Here is a 7698-nt window from a genome sequence, read left to right as displayed (position 1 = left end):
ATTGCTACAATTAACACATACGTTCAGCTCGGTTATGCCCTTTGGGATTTCTTTTGTGGAGTTTTACTGGAACAGATCGAACTTTTCCTTTTCTCCAGTTATCTCTGGCTTGTACTTTATGCTTGGTGAACAGGCAGTGACAATCATGTTGTATTGACACATCTAGTTTAATCTCCATCATATGTATAAGTGTTGATGAATTAATTCAATTTGATAAAAATCATAAGATTGATACGCGATAGATTTTAATAGGGGTTGTGTCAAAAGTTTATAAAATTCTGATTCAGTCGTACGTACGAGGGCTATTCGATATGTAATGTGTATTATACGATATCTCAAAAGCATTCGACATCTGAAATGCATCACGGTACGCTCTGAGGCACTGATTGATGGCTGAGCCAAGGGCTTGTCGGGACTTGTAACGACGACCAGATAAGAACTTTTTAAGTTTTGGAAAAAGTCACATGGGGCTAGATCTGGAGAGTATGGTAGGTGTGGCAAGACGGTAACCTTCTCCGACTTCAAAAATTGCTTCACAAGCTCAGATGTATGTGATGGAGCATTGCCTAAATCCTGACACAGGGCGTCGTTTATGATAATATTTCTTGAGCTTTTTTAGTATAACATCTCAGTAATACTGACCTGTAACACTTTTGCCCTTCGGCACCATTTCGGAATTCGTACGACTATACCATCACATGAGAAGAATATACAATAAAGAACCTTCTTTGTGCTTACGGTTCTTTTGGCAACTACAGGCCCTCCACCATGTTTAGTTAACCATATTTTGTTTTTAATTTTTAATACTGGTTCGAAATAGTGAACCCATGTTTTGTCACCAGTAACAATGTTTGCAAATTGTCTTTGAATTTGGGAAACATTTTGAGCAGTTGCTTAGCGGTTTGTACTCGTACACGTTTTTGGTCATCTGTCAATATATGCAGTAGGCATCTGGCAGAAATCTTTCGTACTTTCAAAATGAAATGCACCCGTGATAGCGATATGCCAACAGCTTTGGCAATATCACGAATCGTGTATCTGCCATCACTTTCAATTATTTCCCTGACTTTTGAGACATTTGCCTGGTCTGTTACAGTTAAATGGTCGGCCAGATTTTGCTGCATCTTTGACGGACTCTTTACCAGTCAGAAATTTCTTTCTCCACATACGAACTGTCTCATAAGATACCTTATCAGACCCATAAACTTCCCCCAATTCAGTAAAAATCTGCATTACCGAATGACCGAGAATTATGCGAACTTATATATATAAGCTTTAATTTCTTCAATATTCTCAACCATTTTTACAACAGTGGTCAATGACTGGCTCTAATAAAATGACTATAAGTTTAAATTTATGAAGCTGAAGGCTCGTGTTTATACCATTGGAAAGGTATTGAATAGAGCTATTCAAGAGTACCATCATCCACAATATCGTGCGAAGTGTTATTGCACTTTGGTACAATACACATTACATATTGAACAACCCTCATATAGACAATGGAAAATGTCTGGGAAACTTGGACATTCCTTACTAGCCATCATAATCATGTTTCAGTATAATATTGACCAACCAATATCCCTTGAAGTTAATAAAAACAGGAGGCCCATAGGCCACATTGCTCACCTGAGTCACTTTGGCCCTGCCATTATTTAACTGTTGTAATTTTGAAAAAAATTCAATCTTTATTCCCTTGAAAAATTGTGGCCTCAGCAAATCATGGCATAACTGAAAAATAATTCACACATGGAGATGCCTCAACATCAATAGAACTAACATGACCTTGCTATTTTGGAGAATGTCAAGGTTACAGGTCATGCATGGTATGAAATGAAAGCTAGGTCTTGCCATGAAGAATCTATATACAAAATGTGAAAGGAAGTGAACATGAAAATGTGACAAAGGGTTTAAATTTGTCATTTTAATGTATATAATGAATTCTGAAAATCATTAAGATGTAGCTTTCTTTAGTAAGGAGATATTTCATAAAGATTAACTAATCTTTTCAATCCTTGGGAGCTGCCATATTGAAAAAATTATTACCTCCCTGCTGGGTTATTTCTTAACATCCACTAGAGGGCAGCACTGATACTGATGTCAGTAGGACACATTGTGTATTTTTGGCACTTTGTAAGCATCAACGTTAAAATGTCATCAGCAGAAAGTGAATTAAATATGGGATATTAGTTTGAACCTGATGTTACAGAGTTAGAAATTGTTTCTCAGAATAATTCTTCTTTACCAGCAATTGATTTTAATGAGAGAGGAATTATGTACATTCAAGGGGTGTCTTTGTTGTCATGAGTTTGAACATTTTGTGTCAGATTACATGGATAACGCGGTTCTCTACACCCATATTTTGACATGGTGTGTCTTAGTCCTGTTATAATTGATGCAGCTTACATTTATCCATGTATTTATGTATCCAGAGAGGAAGGATCTCAGAGGACTTGGATAACAACTTGTTAAACAAGTAAGAAAAACACGAAAATACAGTAACAATTATGTTGCAGGCATGCTATCAAGATTTATGGCCTTCAGACAGTTGATCAACTAGGTCAGACGCAGTCAGCCTCTTGGGGGAGAAAATCAGAGTAGTATTACCCTCATTTGTTGTGACATATATTAATTGCAATTATAAAGGGTTTCTTGAAACCTCAGACTTTGATACAGATTCTGAATAAGTAATTTTTATTATTGTAAATAAATAATATAACTGTAAATTGCATCTCCGATATTTATCCGTGGTCCATGTACATCAATCATTATAAAATATATAAATTATATGCCTATATTGCAATCCTTTTATGACACAGTCACCTTAATTATCTCCAAATATTTTAAAATTAATAAAATTAATTGATTTGGAATCTTGAAATATAACAGTACTTAGTGCTTCTGAGTAAGTTCAGAAGTTGGAGGAGCTGGAGATATTTTGTGGGAGTGTTTTCTTCTTTTTCTTAATGCATTGTAATTAGATTTGATTTCAATTCTTTTTGCTCCAAAACCTTATCTATCAATTCTAATATGAATCCATAAATTTCTGCTATATAATTATATATAGTGACCCAGTCAACAACAGCAATGTGTCTCATCTACGTCAGAGCACAGATGCATACTGGGAAATAATGGATGACCTCCCCGCACCTCAGATCTCCAGATATCCATATATTTCCATATTTTTTCCGTTTTTTAGATGCAGAAAAAATACGGAAAGAATTGATGAAACTAAGAAAGTGAGGAAAAAATCTGGAAAATATGTGGAAAAAATACGGAAAGTTGGACTTAGTAGCTATTTTCAATCAGAAATGCAAATCCATAAACCTTTAACTTAGAGTGTTTAATTGATCAAATCACGTAATAGAAACAAGTAAATTAGATTCAGACCACACTATTTAGTTTCAGGAGCTTTTAAGTTTATAAGGCAACAAATATATTTTTCATGTTCACTTCCTTTAAGGTCAGCTCCATCCTCATGTGACTTATCAAAATTAATGGTTAAGTGAAAAAATGTATTAATATATACTCAATATAGTTAAATTTAATTAATAACCAAAGCAAATGTGTATGCTGCCACCCTTTTAAAGATGTCAGACACACAAAAGCAGACGTATATGTATAAACATCAGAAAATCACACATTTTCGTTATACAGAATAATAACAAGAGGCCCAAGGGCCTAGAATCGCTCTTCTGATAAATTGTACAACCCCACCATTTCTATTCTTAGCCTCTTAGTATTCTAAATCTTTAGTTAAATCCTAAGAATTAAAAAAAGTAGGTCAATGTGACCTACTTTTTGGTTTACACATTTTGAGAACCCAAGAAATATCAACTGACAAAGTTTGATGATTTTAAGCCAATTAGTATCTGAATATTGAAATATAGCTGTCAAATTCCAATCGTAGGTCATGGTGACCTACTTTTTGGTCAGCGAAATCCGAACATGCAAGACCCATCAACTGACAAAGTTTGATGACTGTAGGTCAAATAGTATCTGAAATATATAAATATAGGTGTCAAATTCCAATCGTAGGTCATGGTGACCTACTTTTCGGTCAGCGAACTCCGAACATGCAAGACCCATCAACTGACAAAGTTTGATGACTGTAGGTCAAATAGTATCTGAAATATATAAATATAGCCGTCAAATTCCTTTTTCGTCAACACCCTTCAAACATGCAAGACCCAACAACTGACAAAGTTTGATGACTAGGTCAAATAGTATCTGAATTATATAAATATAGCCGTCCAATTCCAAAAGTAGGTCAAGGTGACCTACTTTTTGGTCAACACCCTTTGAACATGCAAGACGCATCAACTGACAAAGTTTGATGACTGTAGGTCAAATAGTATCTGAAATATATAAATATAGGTGTCCAATTCCAAAAGTAGGTCAAGTTGACCTACTTTTTGGTCGAAACCCTTCGAACATGCAAGACCCATCAACTGACAAAGTTTGATGACTGTAGGTCAAATAGTATCTGAAATATATAAATATAGCCGTCAAATTCCAAAAGTAGGTCAAGGTGACCTACTTTTTCATCAACACCCTTCAAACATGCAAGACCCAACAACTGACAAAGTTTGATGACTAGGTCAAATAGTATCTGAATTATATAAATATAGCCGTCCAATTCCAAAAGTAGGTCAAGGTGACCTACTTTTTGGTCAACACCCTTTGAACATGCAAGACGCATCAACTGACAAAGTTTGATGACTGTAGGTCAAATAGTATCTGAAATATATAAATATAGGTGTCCAATTCCAAAAGTAGGTCAAGTTGACCTACTTTTTGGTCGAAACCCTTCGAACATGCAAGACCCATCAACTGACAAAGTTTGATGACTGTAGGTCAAATAGTATCTGAAATATATAAATATAGTCGTCAAATTCCAAAAGTAGGTCAAGGTGACCTACTTTTGGTCGACACACTCCGTTGACTCAAGATGCATCAACTGTCAAAGTTTGATGATTGTAGGGCAATTAGTGACTGAAATATATAAATATAACTGTCAAATGCCAAAAGTAGGTCACAGTGACCTACTTTTTGGTCGATACACTCCGAAGACTCAAGATGCATCAACTGACAAAGTTTGATGATTGTAGGTTAAATAGCGTCTGAAATATAGTAATTTAGCTGTCAAATACCAAAAGTAGGTCACGGTGACCTACTTTTTGGTCGATACAAACCGAAGACTGAAGACGCATCAACTGACAAAGTTTGATGATCCTAGGTTTTACAGTGCCCAAAATATGCATCTAAAATTGAAAATGTGAAATTTGAATATCTGCAAAATTTAAAAAGTAGGTCACTGTGACCTACTTTTTCATAAATATGTTTCAAGGCCTCAAGATGCATCAACTTACAAGATTTGATGATTCTAAACCTCTCGGTATTTGAAATAACAACTTAAAATATATCTATAAATGATAAGCCATAAAATTCAGAAAGTAGGTCACGGTGACCTATTTTTCAGTTGACGCATTTCAAGGTCCCATGATCCACCAACTGACAAGTTTTGATGATCATAGGCTTCAAAGTGTCCAAGATATGCATCAAAATTAATTTTAAAATAAATACCTGCAAAATTGAAAAAGTAGGTCACCGTGACCTACTTTTGAGACAACTTGACACAAGGTCCTAAGATGCATCAACTGTCAAAATTTGATGATCCTAGTCCTTATAATGACTAAAATATCTAAGATTTAAGGAATTTAAAAAAATTTTAAATTTAGGTCAACTTTGAAGTGACCTTGAGACCACGCCCTTTGCCCCAGGGTAATGCCTTGAACAATTTTTAATCTACAACATATCCTCATCCTTATGTGTAAGTTTGGTGATAATGTGCCCTGTGGTTCTTGAGAAGAAGATTTTTTAGCAACCACTACTTTTGTTTGTATTTTCCTGATTATCTCCCCTTGTTAAAGGGTCACATCCCTCTATTTAGTATGTATGAAAGCCCTTGGGCCAATGATACCCTGTAACAAATTTGAAAAGAATTGGCCAAGGGGTTCTTGAGTTATAGCCCTTTTTCTAAAAAGTTTACGCACACCTCACACCGCACAAATGGCCATAGCATTAGCTCTTTGAGCCTTTGGCTCAGAAGAGCTAAAAATAGATAAAAACTTGTTGAAATGACAAATTGTGAATGTCAAGCATGTAAAAAATCTGCTAATTCATAAATATGTATCCATTGATTTTGGATATTACGGAAATCATTGGATGATAGACTTGCAGTAGAAGAAATGCCAGCATAGGAGTTATTGCCTATGGAAGCCGATAGGTGCCAGGGTATAGAATTAATATTTATTTAACTGGCGGCCACCACTTAATTTATGTGGCGGCGGCCACTTAATTTAACTGACGGCCGCCACTTATTATCTGGCGGCCGCCAGTTATCAACTGGCGGCCACCACATAAATTAACTTGCGGCCGCCACTTATTATCTGGCGGCCGCCAGTTATCAACTGGCGGCCGCCACATAAATTAACTTGCAGCCGCCACTTATTATCTGGCGGCCGCCATATAAATTAACTGGCGGCCGCCAGTTATTTTATCTGGCGGCCGCCACTTAATTTATATATGGCGGCTGACAATTGCAAAAACAATGTAATTTGTATCGCTGAGTGATTATTTTGGAAAGATTTAGAATAGTACGCAAACACACAGCATCGTTTTTCAAAGTGTATAGGGACAGTTGGAGGAAAAATTGTCTTCTACAATTGTTGACAAGCAGTAAAGGAACCTAAAATGTCTCTTTTGTCCAAACTTCGTTCTCCTAAATTGGTGGGAGGGGGATCCGTTCATCCTTCAATTGATCAGTTCATTCATTATTACATTTTTACCATTCATTACTACCACCAAAAGAGTGGTTCTACGTATTTAACAGTACAATCGAAAAACAATAATTTAATGCTCTTAATTGTATATATACATATCACATACATATTACTAAGCATTGGGGAAGGATTGCACCCCTTTCATTTTGAGAGAGAGATAGAGAAAGAGAGAGAAATTGAATAACTGTTGACAGCCATATAAATGATTTAAATTGATTGGCGGCCGCCACATAAATTAACTGGCGGCCACCACATAAATTAACTGGCGGCCACCAGAAAATGAATGGCGGCCGCCAGTTAATTTAACTGGCAGCCGCCACATAAATTAAGTGGCGACTGCCAGATAAATTAAGTGGCGGCCGCCAGTTAATTTATATGGTGGCCGCCAGATAAGTGGTGGCTGCCAGTTAATAAGTGGCGGCCACCAGATAATAAGTGGCGGCCGCCACATAAATTAAGTGGCGGCCGCCAGTTAAATAAATATTAATTCTATACCCTGGCACCTATCGGCTTCCGTAATTGCCCTTGACAGTAAGTTTTAAAATTATAAATAATTTATTATTTATGGAAAATGTAAACTTTTTCAGTATCAATAGTTTACCAAATTTTTAGCTCACCTGAGCTGAAAGCTCAAGTGAGTTTTTCTGATCACCTGTCATCCATCTGTCTGTTAACTTTCACATTTTCGACTTCTCCAGAACCACTGGACCAATTTCAACCAAACTTCAAGTTTGTTCAAATGAAAGGTCATGCCCCTTTCCAAGGAGAGATAATAGCAAAGTCACTGTAGTGAAAATACATTAATATTTTTTAAAAATCTTCTCCAGAACCACTGGGCCAATTTCAACCAAACTTG

This window comes from Ostrea edulis, chromosome 1 (assembly GCF_947568905.1).
Source record: "Ostrea edulis chromosome 1, xbOstEdul1.1, whole genome shotgun sequence".
Classification (NCBI taxonomy): Eukaryota; Metazoa; Mollusca; class Bivalvia; order Ostreida; family Ostreidae; genus Ostrea; species Ostrea edulis.
This window is presented reverse-complemented; position numbering follows the sequence as displayed.